Source organism: Lagenorhynchus albirostris, chromosome 14 (assembly GCF_949774975.1).
Source record: "Lagenorhynchus albirostris chromosome 14, mLagAlb1.1, whole genome shotgun sequence".
Classification (NCBI taxonomy): domain Eukaryota; kingdom Metazoa; phylum Chordata; class Mammalia; order Artiodactyla; family Delphinidae; genus Lagenorhynchus; species Lagenorhynchus albirostris.
The window spans coordinates 25285175-25310137 of NC_083108.1; the positions used below are offsets into that span (position 1 = coordinate 25285175).

The 24963-nt window shown below is 49.9% G+C and overlaps 1 protein-coding gene across 2 annotated transcripts in view; it reads left to right on the forward strand.

Moving 5' to 3' along the window:
• Positions 1 to 24963, forward strand: part of ZBTB7C (zinc finger and BTB domain containing 7C) — a 379305-nt gene that overhangs the window by 214397 nt on the left and 139945 nt on the right. For both annotated transcript variants that reach the window (XM_060170299.1, XM_060170302.1), the window contains one exon: positions 20885 to 20946. The gene's annotated coding sequence lies outside the window, so the exon portion shown is untranslated. The remainder of the gene's footprint in view (positions 1 to 20884; positions 20947 to 24963) is intronic.

Genomic DNA, 24963 nt, shown 5'->3' on the forward strand with positions numbered 1-24963 from the left:
CCAGAGAGTATGGCCTCATGGAGTGGCCTGGGTGTAAATCAGGGATGGAAAGAATGCAAAAGGTGGTGGCCACCTTGGAGAAAATGGGTGAGGACCACGAGGTGAGGGCCCCCGACTACAGGTGTGCAAGGGAGGCCTCACACTGTGGCTGACAGGTTGGGACACCTGGTTCAGGCTCAGAGACCAAAGTAAAATCGTCAAGGAGGGCCTACAGCTGTCACTGAAAAATCACCAGAGAAATCGTTTTTCTTTTCTTTTTTTTTTTTTTTTGCGGTACGTGGGCCTCTCACTGTTGTGGCCTCTCGCGTTGCGGAGCACAGGCTCCGGATGCACAGGCCCAGCGGCCATGGCTCACGGGCGCAGCTGCTCCGCGGCATGCGGGATCCTCCCGGACCAGGGCACGAACCCGTGCCCCCTGCATCGGCAGGCGGACTCTCAACCACTGCGCCACCAGGGAAGCCCTCTTTTTTTTTTTAATGTAGTTATTTTTGGCTGCGTTGGGTTTTCGCTGCTGCGCGGGCTTTCTCTAGTTGCAGCAAGCAGGGGCTACTCTTCGTTGCGGTGCGCGGGCTTCTCATTGCAGTGGCTTCTCTTGTTGTGGAGCACGGGCTCTAGGCGCGCGGGCTTTGGTAGTTGTGGCAGGTGGGCTTAGTAGTTGTGGCGCGCGGGCTCTAGAGCGCAGGCTCAGTAGTTGTGGCACACGGGCTTAGTTGCTCCACGGCATGTGGGATCTTCCCGGGCCAGGGCTTGAACCTGTGTCCCCTGCATTGGCAGCCAGATTCTTAACCACTGCGCCACGAGGGAAGTCCGTCACCAGAGAAATCTTGGGTAGAAGATACCCCTCCTCAGAGGCTCTCCTTCTCTCACCCCTGTAGTGCAACTACTTGGGGGGGTGGTCCTTCCTTCATTTAACATTTATGGAGCACCTCTCCTGTGGCTGGATGCTGTGGATAGAAAGATGAGTAAGACACAACTCCTGCCTCCGGGAATGGTTTATAAGATGGTGGCGTGGGTGCCGTGGTGGAGCTGAGCCCGGACCCCAGGGACACCCAGCCCAGATGGTGGGGCAGAGGAGGGGAGCCAATGCTGCTGCCTCTCAGGGGAAGCAGAAGCCAAAGGTTCAACCCTGAGAGGGTCACAGAGAAACAAGGCCGCTGAAGGCAGGGGAAATGTGGTGGGAGGGGGAGGGGTAAGTTAGGAGTTTGGGACTGGCATATACACACTACTACATATAAAACAGGTAACCAACGAGGACCTACTGTGTAGCACAGGGAACTATACTCAGTATCGTGTAATAACCTATAATGAAAGAATGTAAAAAAAAGAATGTATATATATTCGTGTAACTGAATCACTTTGCTGTACATCTGAAACTAACACAACACTGTAAATCGTCAATAAAAATTAATTTAAAAAAGCATCTGTAGGCAGCTCCACAGAGCTGCTGCCCCTACCGTTGGCATCTCCAGAGTACATTTCTGGAATCAGGAGATGACAAAGTCCATTCTTCCACATCTCAGAGCATTCTTGAAATGGACTCAAACTGTTATGTGCCTCTGGCAGCTGTCGGGTTTCCCCACGTAGGGTGGGTTAAGCCCAGCACTCCCAGGGGAGCCACCGCCTTCAGCGTCGGGGAGGTGCATGGTCCCCAGCCATGGCGGTTTCAGGGCTGCCACCTCCTCACCTCTTCTGCCTGAACCTTGAGCTATGACTTTCCTGAATTACAGCCACCTTAGGGGACACCCTTTGTGTTGTTTTCAGCCACTTTGGCAGCGGCAAATTGAATATGGACTTTGCTAGAAGGTGGGGACGGAGGGAGGCGGCAGTGAGAGCTCTGGAAAAGAAAAGAGGTGAAAACTGACGTGGTGGAGGCAGAGGGCACCAAAGCCAGACACCTGTGCCCTAACGCGCCTGCTCGACAAAGGGCCTGAGTCGGTGCTGGGGCCACGGGTGGGTGTGAGCGAGGGGTGGAGGCAGGCAGCCGAGGGGCCCAGGGGAGAGCAAGGCCAGGAGCATGGCCGGGAGCGGGCAGGAGTCGGTGCCAAACTCCAGGCCGGAGATTCCTGGGGAGGTGGGGAGGGCTCCCCTCGCGCCTGAATCTTGCCCCCTGCCCAGGGCCATGGGTGCCAGGCACCGCGGAGCCTCCTGACTCTGTGGGCGCCTTTGTTTCCTGGGCGGGCTGCAGGTGAGAGGGTATCTGGCGAGTCATCCTTCGCCTCCGCCCGGGCCGTGTCAACAGTGCAGTCCGTGGTCCAGCTGCCCTTCCGTGTCCTCCCACAGGCTGGGTGTGGTGGGAAAGCAGTGACAAAGGGCTTCCTGACACATGCAAACCCTCCCCTGACCAGGATCTGAGAACCCAGGCGGGCCTGGCAGAGGGGGGCACCCCAGCTTTCTCAGCATTGACACCCACCCCCTCAGCCCAGTGCCGCCCACCCAACACCCTGCCCAGCAGGCTCAACTTGCCTACCTCGTCTCCATCCTCTTCAGCCAGGCTGGGCCAGCTTCTCTGCCCCCACTCTCCCTACTGACTCACCTGCTCTCACCTGGAAGGTCCCACCTTGTCCCTCTGTGTCTCTCTCAATCCCACCCAACCCCTGGAGCTCGGGCTCAGTCCTTCTCAGCAGCCCCCATTCTCGCTGTGCAGATGGATCCCCCAGATCCCGGCCTGCCCACTTGGCTTTGGGCTGCCTCTGTGCGCACGTCTGTTGCCCCCCAGGGACTGCAAGGCATTGAAGGCAGAGTGTTCCCCCTCCAGCCCAGCACCTGATGTACAAAGAGGTCATGTATGTCCCTAAGCACCCTGGTGTGGGAAGGAAGGACGTGGTCCTGCCCAGTGGTATCACCCGCTGAAAATCCTGGGCCCACTAACCCACCTATGTGACTTCCAATGAGACGGGGACCTTGGTGAGCCGGTCCCCTCTAGGATACGGAAGCAGTCAAATCACAGAGGGAGATGGTAGGCTGGGGGCTGGGGGAGCCGCACATCACCACGAAGAGTAGAGGAAGAATTAATACAGAGAGTCCAGGTGACAGCTGGGCATGCCAGGGATGTATGCAGCAACCTGGGCTTTTCCCAAGGAAGAATGGAACAAAGGCTGCTGGGAGGTGTGCTGGGAGGTGTCCCCAGAGAGGGACGTGGGCCCGGGATTAGAAAGAGCTGCCTTTTATTTATGCAGCCGGGTGGTGGGGACACAGGTGTTTGTGGTGTTATTTTTATGCCTCTTTGTATCTCTGGAATATTTCATCAAGAATTTTTAAGAGAAAGAGGGGCCTGAGGCCAAGCCAAAGGAGGTGGCTCTGGAAAAGGCAGAGGGAAGAGTCTTGAGGAAAGGCAGGACACCTGCAGTGCAGGTGGGGGAGGAGCAGAGCTCCAGAAACGGGGAGGAAGCTGCGTGGGAAATCCAAGTCGTGAGTCACTGGGGCTCTGTCCAGAACTTGCCAGAGCGTGGGCAGGATCGAGCCAGGGGTGGTGTCATCATGCGAATGGACCACAGATGAGATCCGATAAAGTTTACTAGGATACGGAAGCATCCCCTTCTGTGGTCTGCCAGTCCCCTGGATTTTCATCTGTGGCTTATAACTGCTTCCAGGCACTCAGGCATGGCTGTCAGGGGAGGGTGGGAATTTCCAGTATTGTTGTTGTTGTTTTCAAGAAATCATTTAAAAGTAGCTGAATCTCCTTTTCAGCATGCATGGTGTTCAGAATCTGAATCTCTGAAGAAGAGCTAAATTATGTATCACGGGAAGGAGGGGGCACTGTGGAGGGGAAATGATTCACTTTACAAAAATGACTTAAGTAACAATGCCTTTAGTGGACTTAAATGAGATTTGAGGTGTTAGGCTGTTTAGACCCAATCTTGTATGGAAAGCAGAGCTCACCTGCCCGGGCGTCTTGGCCTGTTCTGCTGCGTCTCCATCTGTTTTGGGCCCAGTGGGCAGTGCCGAGGGTGGCAGCCCACCCTGCATGGGGTTCTGAGGAGCCCCTCACCACTGGCCTCCCCCCAGGGAATGAGACTGTGTCTGTTGCTTTTCAAGTCTGCCTTATGGGGCTCTACAGGGAGCCCACCTACTTTTTGCCCACCCACAAGGCTGCTTGGACCACAGGGCCTAGAGTCTGAGCCGAGAGGAGGGCAGATGGCTGATGGCGGGTCTGGGCCACACGCTGTGGGAGCACGGTGCTTCTGGAAGCCTCGATCCTAATGACTCAGTGGATTTTAATATTATTTAGAAGAAAACCGTAATAACACGCTAGCCACTGGCCTCTGGTCTAGGTTTTACACCTAGTGCCTGTGGTATTAGATATTTCATGCCAGCCTACTTGTGGTTGGCATGGTGGTGTATCAATGAGTCTGGTGTGAATAAAGAATCTGTCTCTTTAGGCAGGGGTTAGATTTGCCATCCTTGTCTTGCCCAGGTTCGGCCACACTGGGCCATCTGCCAGGACTAGAGTGGATCGCAGAATATGTCCGGGTGGGATTTTCTGACCTGTGGACCTGAAGGATGTTCGCAAAAGAGACCAGGTGGAAGGTGTGGATGGTTTTGTGTAGCCTGTGCCTGTGATGGGTTCTTTGCTGCTCCTTCATGATCAGTCTGCTCTCTAGAGTCTCTGGGAACATCCCTGTGTCTGCAGTGTGGAGGCGTTGCTTGCTGTGGACATCCGAGTACTGTCCTCAAGTTGAGCAGGTGGGGAAGCACCTTAAATGGGAGTGGGAGCTGAGGGGTGTTCACAAGAGTGGGTAGAACTTACTAGAAGCTCCTGGCACTGCCATCAGAGGCAGGGTGAGCAGGGGAAAGGGGCCTGTGGACCCTGAAATGGGCAGTGTGCTACGCTGCCCAGGCAGGGGTGGGCAGTGCAGCCGTGTGTGCCAGGGGCTATGGAAGGGTGCGTGTGCTGCTGTGTATGAGGCAGGATGCAGTCTGCTTCACAGGACTGGAAACTCCACCTAGAGCAGCCCGAAGATGAAGGAGAGACTTCTGGTTAAACATGATGACTTGCCCACATCCATTTATCTCTGTCCCCTTTCTAATCATCCCCCCACCCGTGGCACTAAAGAAACTGACAGAGCTCAAAAACACAAGGGCAGTGAGAACAGGAGAGGAGCTGACAGCAGGTGAAGGATGTCGGCAAAGCTGTGGAAGCCGGAAAGTCTATGGATGGATGGTTACTCATTTAGCAGAGAGATGAAACCCAAGTGTGGTTAGTGGGAAGAAGCCTCTAGAAGATTCATCCCACCCCCGCCAACCCTCAAACAGATCAGAAATGGGAGTTTCACATACTTCTGAAGGTGAGGTGAGGAATGGGTCTGAAAACTGGGCAATTGGTTGAAAATCTGCATAAAGAATCTTTAGACCCCAGATCCCCTCCTGCTAACTCCCCCCTCCACCTTGGTCAAAGACTAGAAGTTTCTTTTCAAAAGGAGATGATTCAGAGAAGTTCTGGACTCTAAGACACTGTGTGCAGCTGAGAGCGAGTTTGCACACTGTACTCAAAACGAGAGAATTTATTTAAAGTTTACATCCCAAGTCATGAGACTTGCAGCTCCTCTCTACTCTGCTCCAAAAATACTGGCAGCCCAGTGTCTGTCCCCCAAGCGGGGTGATTAGAAGTTTCCTTTACAAGTAAACTGATCGGCCCAAGAGGAAAAAAGTTCGACACATACAATATGTGCGAATGTGTATGTATATGTATATGTATGTGTTTACCTGTATATGTGTATACACACACACGTGTGCTTGAGTGCATGTGTATGTGCAGGTATGTGTACATATGTTTGTGTGTATATACATACTTACACATACATATATATGTTTGTGTGTGTATACATTCCCTCAAAGAAATGACCAGATGTCTACCTAATCCCTCATAGAGAAATCACTGACTTTTTAGTGTCTTGCTGTTAAATGTAAATGCTGGTCAAGGGTCACCTGGCATTTGTGAAAAGAAAACCTCCAACATGTGGGATCAAGAGAGAGAGAGAAAACAAATAAACTGGGGAGAAAAAAGGAGCTGAGAGGATTAGAGCCAAGTCTAGGAGCAGAAAAAACTTCAAAATAACTATAATTAATGTCCTCAGAGACATAAGAGGAGATAATGCATCCCTAAAATGAGAATGGAGGCTATCAGAAAGGAACATTCAAAGGATAAGGCAGAACTCTTAAGAAGTTAAACATATAATCGCAGAAATTTAAAAATCAGTGGAAGATTTGAAAAGTGAGTTGAAGGACTTTTTTAGATAGTAGGAAAAGAAGACAACAATGTAGGAACTAGGATAGAAAAAAAATTAGGAAATTTAGATGCTCAGTCCAGGAGGGTCAGCAGTAAGGGTCCCAGAAATAGAGAGCACAGACACTTGAGGAGAAGAGATTATCAGAGAAGTTACAGGAGAAAGTTCTCAGGACTGAAGGACACATGCTTCCAGACTCTGTGGAGGAACACAGTGGATGGAACAGACCTACCACAAGGCCCATCCTTGTGGAGTTTCAGAATGTTAAGGACAAAGAGAAGGTACATACCACTTTCAGAGAGGAAGAAAGTAGATTGAATACAAAAGTTGGAGCACAGAACAGAATTGGGCTTTCCAACAGAGTCCCTGGAAACTAGAGGACACTGGGATAATGCCCCCAGCCTTCCAAGGGAGGGTGGTTTCCACCTTAGCTTTCTCTTCACAGCCAAACAGACTACCAAGAGGGAGAGGGAATAAAGTCGGTTCGTATAGGCATGGTCTCAAAGGAGGTACCTCCTACACACCTTGTACCAATGAAGCAGGAGAGTGGCGTGTATAGTAGACAAAGTAATGGGCCCCCAAAGATATCTGCAACCTAATGCCCAGAACCTGTGAAAATGTGAGGTTACGTAGCAAAAGGGAGTTAAGGTTGCAGATGGAATGAAAGTTGCTAATCAGCTGACCCTGAGATGGGGAGATGATCCCGGATTATCCCTTTAGGCCCAGTGTAATCACAAGCGTCCTTAGAAGTGAAGGAAAAAGACAGAGGAGCCGGTGAGAGTGATGCTGTACGTGAGGTCGCTTGTTCTGGAGATGAAGGAAGGGGCCATGCCAAGGAATGTGATCACCCTCTGGAAGCTGAACATGGAGACAGCCTCTAGAAGCTCTTCTCCCCTAGAGCCTTCAGAAGGAATGTGACCTTGCCAACACCTAGATTTTAGCCCAGTGAGACCCATTTCAGAACCGCAAGGTAAATATATTTGTGTTGTTTTAAGCCACTTAGTTTGCGGTAATGTGTTACAGCAGCAACGGAAACTAATACAGTGTGGGATCCAGGAAACAAGGGGGGGATGTCTTAGGTGACAACTGTGCAGAAGGCTCGGGTCCAGACTGGAGTTCGAGCACGGGGAAGTCTGGATGCGATCCCTCCTGGAAAAAACCAAAAAGGAACTGACAGATTCCTCATGCACTGAACTGTTTGGGGAGGGATTTTAACAGTTCCGGTAGTCAGTTTGTGTGTAAATAAGTGTTAGGCACATACGGAGCCACTTTGAACACTAGAGAAAATAAATTATGCAAGAAAGGATATCACGTGGCTCATCTGTGAGCAGTAGCCGCCCAGTGACAATAGTGTGAACACGGACAATTGATTTAACCAAAATGGTGGCATCACTCTGTTGGGAGGATACAGAGGACAGAAATGTGGGCTTAGAGGAAGTGGGGTTGGGGGCATGGGAAACCTCATCTTCCATTATGGGGCTCTAATAGATAATACCTGAAAGTGGAAGCTCTAGAAATGGTAATATAATGCGTGTGCTATGACCTGAATTGTGTCCCCCTGGCCCCTCAGAGTTCAGATGTTATATCCCTAACCCAGGGTGTCTGTATTTGGAGTAAGGATGTAGCTAAGGTTAAATGAAGTCATAAGGCTGGAGCCCCGATTAGCATCCTTATAAGAAGAGACACCAGAGTACTCACTCTTGACTGTGTGAGGACACAGCGAGAAGGTGGTTGTCTGCAAGCCAGGAAGTAGGCTCTCACCAGAAACCGAATTGGCTGGTACCTAGACCTTGGACTTCCTAGCCTCCAGGACTGTGGGAAATAAATTTGTGTTGTGTAGGCCACCCGGTCTATTGGTATTTTGTTATGACAGCCCTACGTGACTAATATAGTGTGTTATTTAGAAATATGTCACTAAAGAACATAAGAAATAGCTAAAATAGTTGGGAGTGGTTATCTTTGGGAATTGGGACTCTGTGCGGAGGTCTGGAGCAGGGACTGCTGGTTTTCATCGTTGGGTTTTTATTACTTTTGCTTTTTTCAAGCCATGTATATGTGTTAATTTTTTTAAGTAAATCAATTAAAAAACACTAAATGGAATGTACTGGCCTAGGTAAATGTAAAGTTCAGAAACAGGGTGATCTTCAGGAATAGTTTGATGAGGTCTCCAGCTCCATTTTTCTGCAGCTCAGTGCTGTCCTCGGAACTCTTTTATAGTAACAAAATGGCTGCAGCAACCCCAGGCCTTGCATGTGCCTTTGACATCTCTGGTAATGGAGCTTCTCCCTAAGAGGTCCCCAGCAAACATCTTATGTGATCGAATTTGTTCCAGTCACCATGGCCAGGGAGCTGAGCTGAGCTGATTGGCTTAAGCCAACCATAACCCACCCCTGAAACACACTGGCTATGGGGGGTGAGTGGTAATCTGGGAGGAAATTGGTGTTCTCTTGACAAGAGGAGGGGTGAAAGGATCGTGAGTGGCTCAAAAGGAGCAAGTGTCCACTACAAATATGTTCCTCTGGGACGTATTTTCCTTCTTCTCCTTGTGAGATGTATGTCCCTGCTAATGCTTTTGATTGGTTGGTTGGTTGGTTGGTTTGATGGCATTTAAGTTAAATGTTAACTTTTGCTCTGTGTGACCCATGAAATAGGGAAGGCTGGACATAGAGAAAATGACTTTATAAGGGAGGTTAAATGGGGGAGAGCATCCCACGCCATATAAGGGATGTGGGAACATGAAAAATGAGAGACAGGTGAGTGCAAAGCCCTCTTCTTAGGAGAAGTGTGCACAACTGTGATTCAGTGGGACACGATCAAAGATTTCAGGGTAGTGTGATTGAGGGACGACTCCTAGACAGTCCCCTGACTCCACATCTCTCCCAGCCAACCTGCCACAGATGCTGGAAATTACATCATTAGAAACTCTCCTCTGTATAAGAAATTCCCATGACCACTGGGAGGGGGTACTTTCGGCCATTGCCTGTCACTAAAGCAGAAGCTTTAGTTTGCCAAATCCTTCCTGGACAGCTGCAATGGGAGGAGATTTGGGGTGTGGGAGGGGAAGAGGGGAGAAGCATCCGGAGGGGGGGGGCCCACTCAACACAGGCGTGGAGGTGGGAGGAAGGGAACCAGGTGAGGACCAAGGTGGGGCGGGGCAGCACCAGGTCCTTAGTCCCTGGAGAATTGTCCTTAACCTGAGTCCTGATAAGGGGAGCACTAGACGCTCTCTATGCCTCAGTTAACCAGCTTGCCAAACTCACCAGCTCTCTCCATCCCCTCTGACGGATGCCCACAGCTGGAGGAACACGTGGGGCAGGAAGGTGGCTGTCCAACACGTCCACCATGTCTTCTCCCACCAGCTGAGCCGAATGCTTTCTTAGAGGCAGCTGGCTCACTTCCCAAACCTGTTTATGCCAGTGGAACTTGCTGTTGTAATTATGAAATTTAATTATTGTGCAAACCAATTAAACCCTATTGCCAGAAAAAAAGAAAGAAGAAGAAAAAATCGTTTCAGTGAAAACTCAGGTGAAGCTTTGGAAAGACTCAAAAAAAACTAGTCCATTTAAAAACATGCTGTTGAGTTAGATGTGGGTGAAACAACTGGGAAAGTTTGGGGAAATATTCACAAAATCAAGGGAGACTTTTGCACTCAGATTATTTTGCAAGTGTATTTAATTTCTCATTCCATTTTAAAAAACCATAACTAGAAATTGTAGTGTCATATGAGTGTGATTTATGCCCGAAAGACAGTAGGGACAATTACATCCAGGAGATGTGAAGATAAAGAAAGGTCTTGGCTTTACATCCAAAGTTTGGTGAATGAATGTACCAACATACAGTAGGTGTTAAAATGTCTCAATTCACTGACTAATCATCTCAGCTAAGAGGGCTTCTACCATAGCTTGTTTGCGGTGGGCTTCAGCTCCTGGACACTCCCTCCGCCCCCACCCCACCCTCGCTGTGAATCACAGGCTGGTATGCAGAGCGAGATTACACTTTGGGGCCACAGATGCTTAATTGGCTAGGTTTCCCAGAGCTGCAGAATTGGGAGAAGCCAAGGAGAAGCAGGGAAGAAGTTGGGGATGGCTTCAGCCTGGGCCAGTCCCTCTGCTCCCTCCCAGATGTTACCCGGCGACTGGAGCAATAAGTTCTAGTCCAGCCTGCACTGCTCCCCATTCTTCCCCAGACAACAGGGAGCAGGGTGATTCCACACCTGAGTCTCAAGCCCAGAGGCAGCTGGCATTTGGGTTCTTTATCTGCCCTCACGGCTGCATCTCCTGCTTCTCTGCACACGTCTACTGCTCCAGCCATACCTGCTCACTCACCGCCCTGATTAGGCTAGACCACTCCCACCTCTGCATCTCTGCTAAGAGTGTCCCTTTCTAGACGGTCCTTTGTCCCTACTCTCCATATCCTTCGTCTCTACTTACTGTCTGCTGCCTCCAGGAAGCCCTCCCTGATTACCCCCTGAGTTTACTGCATGTACCACCCTCCTGCACTTAGTCTTGACTGCCTTCTCATCTTTCCAAGATATGGGGTAATTTTAGGTGCTGAAGGGAGGTTCTCACCAAGGTTCACTGGCCAAACCACACGTTCCCCAAGCTATAAAAATGGAGTTCTTCTGGAGACCCTTTCTGGATTTTATTTCAGACACTCGCACCTAACAATCACCACCCTGCATGATTGCACAAATTTCACCAGTAAAGCTCCTGCAGTGGGCGTAGAGATTCGGGAGTATTTGTCCTAAAAATCTGATGCGGGAGAATCAATGGACTTCCGAAGGGCTATATAGCACACTGGATTCTGTCCCTGAGTCCCCAGTGCTAGAGGGAAAATTGCAGGAGTTCAGTTCAACTCAGTTATTTCCAACAAGTTTAGATCAGAGACTTCCTGTAAGCAAGGCACTGGGGTGGGGGCAGGGGGCAGGGAGGAGTAGGGATGGGTGGGTCCAAAGATGAATGACACACCATGGCACCTCCCTCCAGAGCTGATGAGCTGGTGGGGGAGATGGCGACGTGCGTGAGGGACTAGGATGCGTGATACACAAAATGCAGAGGGAGGCAGAGCAGCCAGGCAAACTTCTTACAAGAGGTGACAGCCGGGGGGATCTGGCGGGAAATGAGAGGGTGAGCCCTGAAGGTGCGCAGGACAGCCAGGACGGGTTCTATACTTCACACGGATGCAAGTAGTGCTTCCGGTGGGCCCTGATATGCCTGGTGGCCTCTCTCAGGATCATTTCTGGAGGGGAAGCTGGTTGATTGAGGCAGACAGCTCTTTCCTAACTCATATGATGGAAGTTCCAGGGAAGAGCTCCGACTGGATTCTCCCAGGCGCCAAAGATTGGGTGACACTGCTGGAGGGACACATCCTGGTTGGCCTGGGGCAGCCACATTATGACTGAGGTCCCCAGGTAACTATCATCAGTTCCCCTTTCACTCTCAAAAGTGGCCTTGTTTGGACAATGAAAGGTAGTATCCACATTGAGGGGAGTGATACAGTCCCAGGGAGAGAAGGGGCAGCGGCCACAGGGGGCAGCTTCGGAGGCAGCCTGGGCCAGGCGCTCCCCTTCTGCTGTGGGGTCGCCCGTCCCCTTTCCAAACACCCTTTACACCATCCACACTGCCTGGGTCTTACTTACTTGTATGTCACTCGCAGATTTGTCTTCCACATCACTGGGATGCAGAGTAAACAGTGGAGTTTAAAAATAAAAAGCAAAATAAATCCCTTTCCCAGGGGACCAGTTTATTTTCCTTCCACCTGAGAGGGGGCTGAGAGAAAGAAAGCCTGGCACTAATGATTCCCGTCACACTGGACACCAGGTGAGCTAGAACTTTCTGGAAAGCAGGTTTAGATAAAGGGAGGAGTGTGAGTGATAGGACTCAGGGCACCAGGAATAGGACAAGGGCAAGACCCACCCGCCAAGGGGAGCCCTGTCATCACTGAAGGCAGAGCAGGCCTGCCTCCTGTTTTCACCGTCTGGAGCTCCGAATGCCGCTATTGCCAGCCTCCCTCCCAGCGCCCTCTGGTTTCCCCTCCCAACACGTGCCCACACCAGCCTGAAAATCCCAGCCCCACTGGGCAGCAGAGCCAAGCCGGCAACGTCGGCAGCGCCCGTCTCCCCAAACACCATCAGCCAATGACATCAGGCACAGAGAACCTTCTTGTTAAACCCATGAGACCCCCTTCCTCCCCTTGCCCTTGCAGGGGACGAACGCCGCTGCCACTGAGAATGCTTCCTCCATGAGCCCGGCAGACATGAAGGCTTTATTATCACATTTTCTTATGGAAAGAAACCTTTCTTCCCCCAGATTTGAACTGTTATTCAATATTACAACCCCGAATATTCTTTGTCACCCCCCTGTGCCCAGCCATGTTCTAGTGAGCATTAACCATCCTGTCTCACCAGCCCCGCAGTGGGCGCCCTCCCCCTTCCTACCCTGGCGGTTCGGCCAGGGGGCAGCTGGGGGGGGCGGGGGTCTGGGCAGCCATTACCCTCCCCCTCAGCTCCTCCAGGCCAATATCTGCTGGAGCCCGTGCTCAGATTTGCTCAGCCCAGGAATACTTCCCTGAGGCCAGAGAAAATAAAACGTGTGTGACTGAGCACTTGGGCCTGTGCTGGGCAGCCTGAGCAGAGAGATTAGGCCTTTGTTCCTTGGACGGGCTCTTCTGCTCCCCACTCCCAGGCCCAGGCCCCAGCTTTGGCTTTGGCTTTGGGCTCAGCCCTTTCTCCTTCTCAGGCTATTTTAAGATTCTAGGCCAAGGTGACAGAAATTCAGACCTCCAAGGGGCCATCACCCCCAAAGCAATGAAGAGGATTTGGTTGCCTTGGAAGACACTGTTCTCCAGCGACAAACACACTCTCTCTCTCTCTCTCTCTCTCTCTCTGTCTCTCTCTCTCTCTCTTTCTCTCTCTCCTTCTCTCTCTCTCTCCTTCTCTCTCAATCAAAGCAGACCAAACTGGAAACTGGCCTGGTGCCCTGCCGGGCTAGGTGTGATGACCTGGACGTCAGTTCATGGATTTCCCGAAGATGCCCCCGGGGCTGAGGGCCACCCTACTGCTCTTCAGTCTGCTTGGCAATGACTACACACACACACACACACACACACACACACACACACACACACACACACACACACACACACACACACACACACACACACACACACACGTCTCTCAGCCTTCCAGCGGGGTGGGGTAGAATGTCCATTCTGCTGGGTGGGGTCTCAGGGCCGAGCAGCACATGGTGTACAGGTGTGTCTGAGGGCTGGGAGTCCTCTGTCATGTGCTCTCATGGCTGGGAAAGTGGCCTCAGGAGCAAACACAAGTTCTCCCCCAAGGCTTGGCGGTGCTGCTGTTCATTCTGTTTAGCAAATACTTTGCTGGGGGGTTAGGGAGGCTTACAAGCAGATTCTTTCCTTTAGTGGGTAAATAAAGAGGCATACAATTAATCACTAATTCAATAAATGTTTATTGAGCACCTGCTATATCTGGTGTTGGGGGTGGAAGGAACAGAAAAAGGCTGGGTGGAGTCTGGCTTGCGGGCATGGGCTGGGTCTCTTTCTGACGCCCCTCCGGAAGGCAGTGGCGATGAGCCTGGCACAGGCCATGTGCTGGGGAAGGATGAGTTATGGCTGAGTCACTGCCCGGTAGCCAGAGGTGTTCCGGTTGCTGGGGTGCACGGCTGTTTGCCTCACCAGCTGGGGGTCGTGCTGGCCTCCCCACTTGGCTTTCCCACACGGTCTCTAACATTTTGGTCGGATGCAGTTGTGCTTCAAGTTGGAAGGATCATGCTGGTCTCTGGACCTTCCTCCAAGTCCCCCGCATGGGACGTGGTGGTGCCCCCGCATGGGCACCAGCGGGGCTCAGTGATGGCCCGGGTACTAACTGGCCCTGAGTGCTGTGTTTTGGGGTCAGTTGTTGTTTTTAATTAATAGACTATTTTTAAGAGCACTTTCAGGTTTATAGAGAAATTGAGCAGAAAGTACAGAGAGTTCCCATATATCTCCTCTCCTTCCCCTCCCTCCGAGTTTCTCCTATTATTAATATCTTGCATTAGTGTGGTGCATTTGTTATAATCGATGAACTGATACATTATTTTTTTATTGAAGTCTAGTAGATTTACAACATTGTGTTAGTTTCAGGTATACAGAAAAGTGATTCGGTTATACATACATATATGTATATATCTATATACTTTTTTTTCAATTCTGTTCCATTATAGTTCATTACGAGGTATTTAATATAGTTCCCTGTGCTGTACAGTAAATCCTTGTTGTTTATCTGTTTTATATATGGTAGTGTGCATCTGTTAATCTATTGATACATCACTATTAACTAAAGTCCATAGTTTACGTTAGAGTTCATTCTTTGTGTTGTACAGTTTTATGGGTTTTGACAAATGTGTAAAGCCATGTATCTACCATTACAGTATCACACAGAATAGTTTCCCTGCCCTCAAAATCCTCTGTGCTCTGCCTGTTCATCCCTCCCTCTCCATTGACCCTTGGCAACCACTGATCTTCTTTCTATCTCCATAGTTTGGCCTCTTCCAGAAGATCATACAGTTGGAATCATACAGTATGTAGCCTTCCCAGATTGGCTTCTTTCACTTAGTGATATACGTGTAAGATTCCTCCATGTCTTCATGACTTGATAGCTCATTTCTTTTCAGCACTGAATAATATTCCATCGTGTGCATATTTAGTTATTTGTTTATTTGTCCATTCACCTACTGAAGGACGTCTTGGTGGCTCCCATGCTTGGCAGTTATGAATAAAGTTGCCATCAACATCTGTGTGCGGGTTTTTGTGCAGACGTAGTTTTCAGCTCCCTTCGGTAAATACCTAAGTGCGCTTGCTGGACCCTATGGTAAGAGCATGTCTAGTCCCGTAAAGACTAGACAAACCGTCTTCCAAAGTGTCTGTGCCATTTTGTGACCTCGGGTTGGTTGATTTTAATGTCAGTGGAAAAACCAAACTGCAACCTATGCAACGCAGCCTCTGAAGGATCCTGGGAAGAGAAGCCACTGCCTCCCTGTCACCACAGACCCTCAGCTCACCCACCCTCAGTAACGGCTCGTCACTGCAGGCCTCTCCTCACTAGGTGCTGGGCAGCACTTTTCACGGGAGCGCAGTCAACTCTCATTCCTGTGCCGCTCTTGCGAGCGCTAGGCGCTGGGGACTTAGCAGTGAGCACAGCTGTCAGCATTCCCCCCATGGAGCTGACCTCCCAGGGAGACTGGTCTTGCCGCCTTCACCCGAGAACATACAGGTGCTGGGCCCTGTGCCAGGTGTCTCCCTCCATGCTCTCATTTCATCCCTGCTTCAACCCTGGGAGATAGGAGGTCAATGCCGTTATTCTGCCCGTTTTGCTGGTGAAAATCTAAAGCAGAGAGAAGTTAAGTCATTTGTCCAAGGTCACACGGCTGGTCAATGGCAGGGGCAGTCTGGATCTAACCCACAAGGCATTATGGCCTCCTGGGAGCTGCAAGACCCTGCAGCAGAGACCATGACCTCACTGTCCCCTGAGGGCACCTCTCATGGCCTCTGCCCCTCCCTCTGAGGCAGAGCCGGTCCCTTCAGTATCATTCCTGGGGGCGCAGGGGTGGGTGTGCGGTGGGGGGAGGCTGTAATCTGCCTGCCACCATCCAGCATCAGACAGCCTTCCTTCTAGCCACTCATGCTTGCTGACAGCCTCTGTGGGGGCCAAGGTAAGCAGGACACAGCCTGAACCTCCCCTCTGTAGGGTGAGTGTGTTCAGGCCCCGGGCTGGGAGTCTGGGACCCACGTTCCGGTTCTGCTTGTCTTTGGTATGACTTGAGGCGAGTCCTCGCTGGACTTGGGTGCCCTGGCTGTAAAGTGAGGGATTTATCGGGTTCCTCCAGCATGGGCATTTAGTTTTTTTCAAAAAGCCGTTAGAGACCCTGAAAAGAACAATACCAATTTTGTATAACATGTTGATTGTAACTACTATGGCAGTTCCTAGAAGAGAGAGGTTAGTGCAGATTAAAAAAAGAAAGAAAAAGATTTCATGAATTTGCGTCAGTTCTCAAGGCAGCGTCTCTACAAAGGTGGCTGATGAGAAGAGGGGTCTTTATCGATGAGCAGAAAGACCACAAGGGGCCAAGGTCACGTGTGCAGCAGGCTCTGACCTGCTCCCAGCCCAGGACCTGTCCCTCTGGGGTTTCCAGGACCAAACATGGCCTAATCCACAGGAACTGTTTCATTCTGGGCATAGACTTTCACAGCCCCCAAACCATGCTACCCTCTGGCTGGGCCCTTCTGGTTGACGTCATACAGGCTACATTTTCTACGAAACTCACAGACCTCACAGGAACAGCTGGAAAAGGTTCTGAGTCTGAGGACTTGGTTTGAGCAGGGATGCTTGAAAGTTGGATGCTTCTGAGAACGTCACTCAGCTTCTCTATGCCGCCATCTTCCTGACTATAAACCGGCCTGGAGGGAGTTTGCAGGCAGGAACCACACCTTTTCATGTGTGCATCCCCAGCAGGTAGCAAAGACCCTGGGATACTGCAGATGCTCACTAAATGGGTTAAATCTATCCCACCTGCCTGACAGGTATGTGGGAAAATATTTTTTTTAATTATAAAGTGTCACGCAGGGCTTCCCTGGTGCAGTGGTTGAGAGTCTGCCTGCCGATTCAGGGGACACGGGTTCGTGCCCGGGTCCGGGAAGATCCCACATGCCGCAGAGCAGCTGGGCCCGTGAGCCATGGCCGCTGAGCCTGTGCGTCCGGAGCCTGTGCTCCGCAGCGGAAGAGGCCACAACAGTTGAGAGGCCCGCGTACCGAAAAAAAAAAAAAAAAAAACGTCACGCAAATGTTAGCTAATATTAACTAATATTAATGCTAATATTAGTTAATGTGAGTGTTAGGCTGTTGGTCATACAGTTTCGATTCAGTTAGTCTTCCTATTGCTACTGAAAGCTAAGAGCAAAAAGAGCAAAGGGCATAGGTGTTTGTGGCCACACATTTGCAGACAGATGTGGGCCTCCCACATTCCCGGTGTCTGTACACTCAGGGAGGAGAGAAGAGGGCATGAGGATGGAGAAAGGGAGGGATGTCGGATTGCACAGCCTGGTCAAGGGCCAACTGTTTCTCCCTGTGTCATCAGGCTGGAGCCAGAACCCTCTGCTCCTTGACCGCTGCTTCCTTCTCTCCTTGGGGAGAACCACGAGCGTGTGCCGTGCAGAGGCCTGGCCCTTGACAGATAGCACCGGCTGGTCCTGGAGCCAAGGGCTGTGGAGACGGAGTTGGGGTGATGCCCTTTGGCCCATTTCCAGCCATTCCTGGAGATTCAAGAAAACAAGTCATTAGTCTGGAGTGTTCCTTAATGAGAGCAAGGCAGCCAGATTGTTGGGTTTGAGACCCCCCAGGTCAGGGTCTGGGAAGGCACCTGAAATCATTAAGGACCTTTTCCTGGCTGAGGGGCCATGAACTGGAAACTTATCTCTCCAGAGGTGAAGTGGTACCCAACACCTGGGAGGATGATGGGGTGTGGGGTGGGTAACTATTAGCTTGTAAATTTGCTAACTTCACATTCTCACCTAGAATCATAATTTTATTTACTTACTTTTTTTTTTTTTTCGGTACGTGGGCCTCTCACTGTTGTGGCCTCTCCCGTTGCGGAGCACAGGCTCCGGACGCGCAGGCTCAACGGCCACGGCTCACGGGCCCAGCCGCTCCGCGGCATGTGGGATCTTCCCGGACCGGGGCACGAACCCGTGTCCCCCGCATCGGCAGGCGCACTCTCAACCACTGTGCCGCCAGGGAAGCCCTATTTACTTACTTTTTAAGTTGAAAGTGACCTTAGCAATCACTCCCTCAACGTGCAGATGAGAAGACTAAGGCTCAGAGAGGGAAAGAGGCTTGTCCAGAGCTCCTGTCGACTCCCCTTGTCTCGCAAGCCTGGATTTTTTTTCCCCCTTTTTTCCCCTTATACCATTATTTTTTGAGGCTTAGAGCACGTTCCAAGAAAAAAATCAGGACACTGAAAAAACTTATCCATGCTATTCATTCACTCTCAACTTGGGGAAGCTGTTGGCTCTAATGACCTTTCCAAATTAATAAAGTCTGTAAATGCTCAATTGTTTGTTGCACACATTGAGTTACACCTCTAAATGGCTGGAGGGACTTGCACGCCCGCCTGGAATATTTAGCTCGAGGGCTGTGCAGCCAGCAGACATGCTGTGTAGCCTAGGCAGGGGAGCTGTGGCCGGATTTCCTGACAAAGGAGGCAAGGCCTGTTGTCCTTCCCAGAGCCTCCAGGGAACAGCCCACCGTGTGCTCAGAGCCCGTGGCAGACAAAAAATGTTAGTGACAATCTCTGTCCAAGGCTCCTTTCAGAGATTTGTGGGGAGAGACAAACCTTCCTGACAGGATAGAATAGTTCCCAAGCAAGTACTTGACTGCTCCTGTGTGACGTTCGGAGAAAGCAGAGGTGGGAGGTTCTGGAAGGCTGGTTGGAGGAGGTGGAATTTGACGTAGATCCGCTAGAAAGAGTAGGATTAGGTCAGGTGGAGGCCACTGGAAAGGGCTTTCTAGTCAGGGAGCAAGGATAAGAATGAGTCCACGTGCCTCGGGGAGGAAGCAGGCACGGGGCATGGGGGTTGGGACTCCTGGGTGGAAGGAGGCCTCATTCTGGGGGGTGATGGTATTTGGACTTCAGGAAGTGGTCACAAGAAGACCCTGTTCCTTATGCTCAGACACCTCCATCTGTGACTACGTTGCAGGAACACCATGCTTACAAGCCATGGGTTCCCTGGCCCAGAGTCACACTGCCTAGTTTGCCCTTGAGTCCTGGTGACAGTCTCCCTGTCTGAGCTTGTGAACAACACAGGCTATTTTGACTTCCAAGATGAAGTGGACAAAAGTCTTGTAGAGAAATGCTGTGTATGTTGTACTGTTACTGCAGGAGGATTTTTTAAAGATTGTGGTAAAGTATACATAATGTAACATTTACCATGTTAACCATTTTTAAGTGTACAGGTTAGTGGCATTAAGTATATTCACGTTGTTGCACAACCATTGCCACCATCCATCTCTAGAACTTTTTCATCTTCCCAAAATTAAACATGAACTCCCCATTCCCGCCCCTCCCCCCAGCTCCCAGTAACCTCTCTATTCTACTTTCTGTCTCCATGAATCTGACTACCCTAGATACCCATATAAGTGGAATCATACAGCATTTGTCCTTTTCTGGCTGGCTTATTTCACTTAGCGTAATGTCCTCAGGTTCATCCATGTTGTAGGATATGTCAGAATCTCCTTCCTTTTTAAGACTGAAAAACATTCCATCACATGCATAGACCACATTTTGTTTACCTATTCATCCCGTGGACACTTGGGTTGCTCCCATCTCCTGCCTACTGTGAGTAATGCTGCTATGAACATGGGTGTGTGAATATCTGTTTAAGTCCCTTGCAGGACGATTTTGAGCTTTTAAAAAAAGGTGCTTCAGCCTTTCAAATTATCAGGGGTGATCAGCTGGCCCTCGCTGCTATCACTCCACGAGGAGCAGATTGCCAGCTTGCCGCTCCCCGCGTGTGAGGACTCCTGCCTTGAGCAGAGCTCTTCATTACCCTCTGCCAGGGACACAGATTGAAGGCTAGACTCTGTGTGCACGTGGCCTAAGCTGCTTCAGTCTGCGTGCTAGCCAGTGTCAAGGCCTCTTCGCCTTCACTTCTTATCCTGAAACACATCAGTCATGTTGAATTTGTCTCTCGCTGAGGTAGCAAGTGCTTTGCACTCTTGCTTGGTAGGTTCTTTCTCTTACCTCCTAAAATGTATTTAGCCACGATTGTAAAAGCCAAGGGAAATCACTCAGGCACGGTTCTCCGTTCTCGTCCTGTATCCTCACCACCCCCACCCCCTCCAGAAATCTCCATACGCTGCTGCAGAGCTAAGGGGCGTCCTGTCTTGAAGCATCACTACCTGTGGACATTAATTGGCTCTACAGATCCCAGACTCACCTAAAACACATTAAAGTGATGGCATGCTCAGGCAGAAAGGCAGGAGAACTCACAGTTCAGGTTGGCATTGTCATTAACTCAAGTCTTTGGTGTCAACTCCCTCCCTCACCGAATGTCCTGCCTGGCCTTACAGTCGACCTCTGAAATGCATTTTCTGGCCTCTGTTGGTTTGTGTCAGCTCTTGAACATTATTTAAATGTAGTTTGGGGCCCATGCATGCAATTACCATTGTGTTATTATTCAGAACCAGATTGTTAAGATTCAAGCAGCTGTACAAGGAGATGCCCTGTGCTGTGAGGTCCAATTTAGGAGGGCCTTCTGAGCTGGCGAGCGGGGTTGCTAGGCAACCCCATGCTACAGAAGAGGAGGCCTCACTCCGGAGTGGGAAGAAGCCCAGCGCCTTCAGGGAATTGGAGGCAGTGGTCAATCTGAGACTGGCATGGCGCCGGGGAGGGGGAGGGAGGCGACGTGGGCTGAACCCGTGGCCGCAGGAGGGGGGATCTTGCCAGGGACGCCCCCGCAGCAAGCACACGTTGTTCTTGGGAGGGGAGAGTGCTGCTGGGAGTGAGAATGCAGAGAAGGTGCAGAAGCCAGAGGTCGGCCACGAAACAGCTGAAGGATACCCAGAGCAGATGCTAATATGTTTCTCCATCCCTTTCTTCTCTTTGCAGGAAATGAGCAGGTTTGCAGAAAAACTGCTGGCCTGAAATTTAAGAAGAAGGCGTCGTTGCTTGTGAGTCTGAATTTTGCTTTCTTAGGTCTGTGGTTTGACAATGTTCCTGGGAAGTGGGTGGGTTTCCCTGTTTGGGGCAGGGAGCATGACCTTGATGGAGTCGGGCTTTTGGTTCTTCTGGAAGGTGCCTCTGGCTGGGTGGGGCTGGACCCAGAGGTGTAAGGCTGTGAAGGTGCATGGTTTGAACCCTGGCTCTGCCCTCTGAGTGGAGGGTGTACCCACTGGCTCACTAAAGAGAGTCGCTCCCTTGTGGTTGACTGGTGTGTGAGGAAAGCAGGACTCCTCTGGTATGAGGAGGATGTGCACTTTTTTTTTAACACTGGGGCCACAGACAGTTTGTACAGTTCCAGGTTTGCTGCTAGGGTGACCTTATTTAGAACAGTAGATTCTCATATAGGCCATTTAACAGTGTGTTAAACTAAGAGCCAATCCTATGACCCAATCCATGACTCAATCGGAGAATATTATGAATTCACCAGGCACCTGGCACTACAAAAGAAGCATCAGATTCAGGCTCTGTTTTGGAGGAGCTGTCAGTCCAGTGTGGGAAGAGAAGACATCTGCACATGAGACCATGAGAGAACTTTATGAGAGGGCATACGTCCTGCTCTGGCCCGGATTGCACAGGCAGAAATGCTGGTGGTGAGAGTGGTTAGGGAAGGCTTCCTGGGGAAAGAGACGCGAGCTGGGCTGATGGAGGAGGGAGGCTGTTCCAGGGGGAAGAGAACAAGGCACAGGTGCCAGGATGGGAGCACCCAATGGCTCACATGGAGGATGTCATAGACATGGGTCTAATGAGGGAAGGGAGGAAACACTGGTGACACTGGGCAGGGCCAGATGGTACAGGGCTTGAAATGGCTTCATGAATTCCACAAAGAATCACGATGGAGTAAAGTGTCCCTCATCTATGTAAGTAAAATTAAGTTTCTGCCAGTTTATGACTCATTATGTGAAAATGGCCATATGGATTTTTCAACAAGTTTGAGGTTGTATTTGAGATTAATATATACACTGGATAGATAACAGGAAATTCACATTGGGCGTACTCCTTGTATCTCAGTGAGAGAAAGAGAGAGAGAGACAGGGAGAGATACAGCCTTCTCCAGATAGCTGCAACTAAGGATCTTGAGATCAGCGGTGGGGACATACCCTAAGCTCCAGGTGGACAGCCACCAGGACAGTGCTCCCCATGTCCACTTGCTTTTCCCTGGAGCTGCTTTTCACACAGGGAGCTCAAGGTACTATGCCCAGTATGAGGAGCAACTGGGGTTTATTTATTTAACAAAGGTTAATTAATTATTAGTTCCAAGCAAGCAGGAGAAGCTTGCTTGTTCTAAATGTCAGGAACAACATCCAGTATTTAGGTAGCCTTGCCGTTTGCAGCACGCTTGACTGTATTGCCTCATCTGAGCCTCACCAAGCCTCCGTCAGGTAGTGCCGTTTTGCAGATGAGGAAACCGAAGCTCGCGGTAGTTAAATATTTTGTTCGAGTTTGCTCAGCTGGTAGAGCTGATGTTCACACTGACTTTCCACTGCACGTCACTAGATGTCTGATTAGGGAGCAGGCCTTCTGGGTCTGCCCCTGCCTCCTTCTCATTCGTCCTGGGGAAGGAGAGTGCTGTGCGGTCCCACCGGGTCTGGCTGTGGGAACTCTGTTGTGGCTGGTCACCGTTTTGCTGTGCAGCCTTTCATGGGATGTATGATATCAGACTGGTGGTTTTGACTGGGCAGGAAAATGGTTATGGTTCTGCCCTCAAAGACAAAGGCTCATGTGTGCTTCTATCACCAGGGATAATCCTCTGGAAAGATGCAGGAGGGCTGCACTTGGAGCCATTGGTGACTGATTTAGGTTGGGTTCTCTAGAAGCAGAGCCTGAGACAAGAATTCAGGTGCACACGATGTAGCAGAAGAGAGCATTAGGGAAAGCTTGTAAGGGAGAGGGAAGCAGGGTCAGGAAGGAGGAGCTGAGCAAAGATGTGTCAAGGCAGGTCTCTCCTTGGCTGGGTGCCCAGCAGGAAAAAGGGTCTGAGTGGGGCATTGGTCACATTCACTACCCTGCCATGAGCATCACTGCTGTGAAGACAGCCAAATGTAGTTTCCACCTAACCTGGCAGTAATTTTCATTGCATTTTAAGAGTATAGGCATTAAAATAGAAATCAATGGTGTCAAAGTCTGTCTTCACTGAAATAACTATGTGCTTTTCAAAAGTATGATTTTATTCTTAATAGGTAATACAGTTCCATGGCCCTACATGCAAAAGTACCAAAAAGTGTACTGTGAAAAATCTCCTTCCCACCTCTGTCTGCAAGCAGTCCAGCTCCTCCCCTGGTGACAACCAATATTACCCAGATTTGGGGTTACTTGCCGATGATAGTCTACACATATTGACAATGGTGTGGTTTAGATTTCAAAGTTTTGGTGAGTCTGATTGCAGTACAGTAAGACACCACCTACTTGGTCCTCAAGTATCAATCAGTAAGACTGAGTCTTTTCCAGAAGAGGTTGAGCTGAAATGTACCTTTTATTTGGAGAGAGAGCAGTTCACCAAGTCAGCTCTCAGTGGAATGTTCAAAAGGCATAAAACCTTTATAAACATTTCCAAACTCCTTAGAGTTACTATATAAACGATTGATATAAGAATTGCAAATTATTATTATTTCCTCATTAAAGCAAATCACCTATAAAAGAGCTTGAGATGCTGTGCTACAGTCCTTGAAATTTCCAAATATTTTAAATAATTTAAAATTTCACGAAATTCACTGATTCAAACCATTGCCGTCTCACTGCATTTATCATCTAATGTCATTTGCGTATCGTTTGATAGCTCACTGAAAGGTGTATTGTTTCCAAAGTGTGTTTAGATCCACTGCAGTGTCAGCACCTTGTGAATTCTCACCGTGGTTTCCTTTTATGAAATGACTTCACTGTGTAATTTGGAGATACTTTCTCAACATAGGAGCTGGTCAGCGATGGCGTGGGCTCCTTTGCTGGTGAGCTCCCTGTCCTAGGAGGTGTTGAAAGAGCAGTCTGTCAGCAAAGTTACCAAGGAAGTCTACTCTACGTGACGGGCAGGTTTAGGAGACTTTTAAGTTGCTGTCGTAGCTGCGTCTGGTTTATGCTTCGTTATCATTATTACCTTTATAGGCCATTTACCTCGCTTGACATGCAGCCTGTCGGGCTCACACTGCACACTTATCTTCCGAATTTTGGTTCCACAGGTTTTGTCTAATGCCTATAAATGTCCAAGTAGAACTTATTTTGTCATCTCATAGGCCTGGCGTGTATGTTTTCCTCTTTTCCGCTCTCCATTGTGTTTACATTCTCTCTCGGGTCGCAAGAAAACCCTCTAACTTGTGCGTGACCTGTTCAAGCCCCAAGACGGATCTTGGTGTCACACCCACGAGGCAATAAAAAAAAATCTCATTTCCGTCCAAGAAATAGAATCATTATCTTGATTGAAATAATATCTTTCCTCAACCTGCAGCCAGATAAAGGATCAAATTGGTGGAGTTTCCTTATCACAGCACAGAGTTTGCAGGGCCCCGAATAATGGCCTGTGAGCTGCTGCTGGGGGCGAGTTCTATAAGGCAGAGCCCGCATCTCCTGGGCTGATTTGTCTTATATGATGTCTGGTGCAATGTAAAATAATTCCATTGATGACACATATTATTATATTAAATGGAGAAGGTAGTGTAGAGCCTGGAACAGTGAGAGCGATGTATGCAACTACTGGTATGATTATGGTGGTAGTTTTTCATTAGGCAACATCTGACATGTGTGGGCAATTACAGGAGTGACTGAGAGCTGTAGATGTTTTAGGATGTAGACTTTTAGGATGTGACTGTTCCAGCATCCTATGTTCACTAGGCCTTAGCTTCCCAGGACTGCAGTCAGGGTAAGGGGATGACTGGGTCCTAGTTTGGGGGTGAACAGCCAGAGGCCAGAAAAGCAACATCTTTGGGAAGGAAAATGAAAGAGCTGTGGGCAAGGAGGCAGGGGTTCTGGGCTCCAGCCCA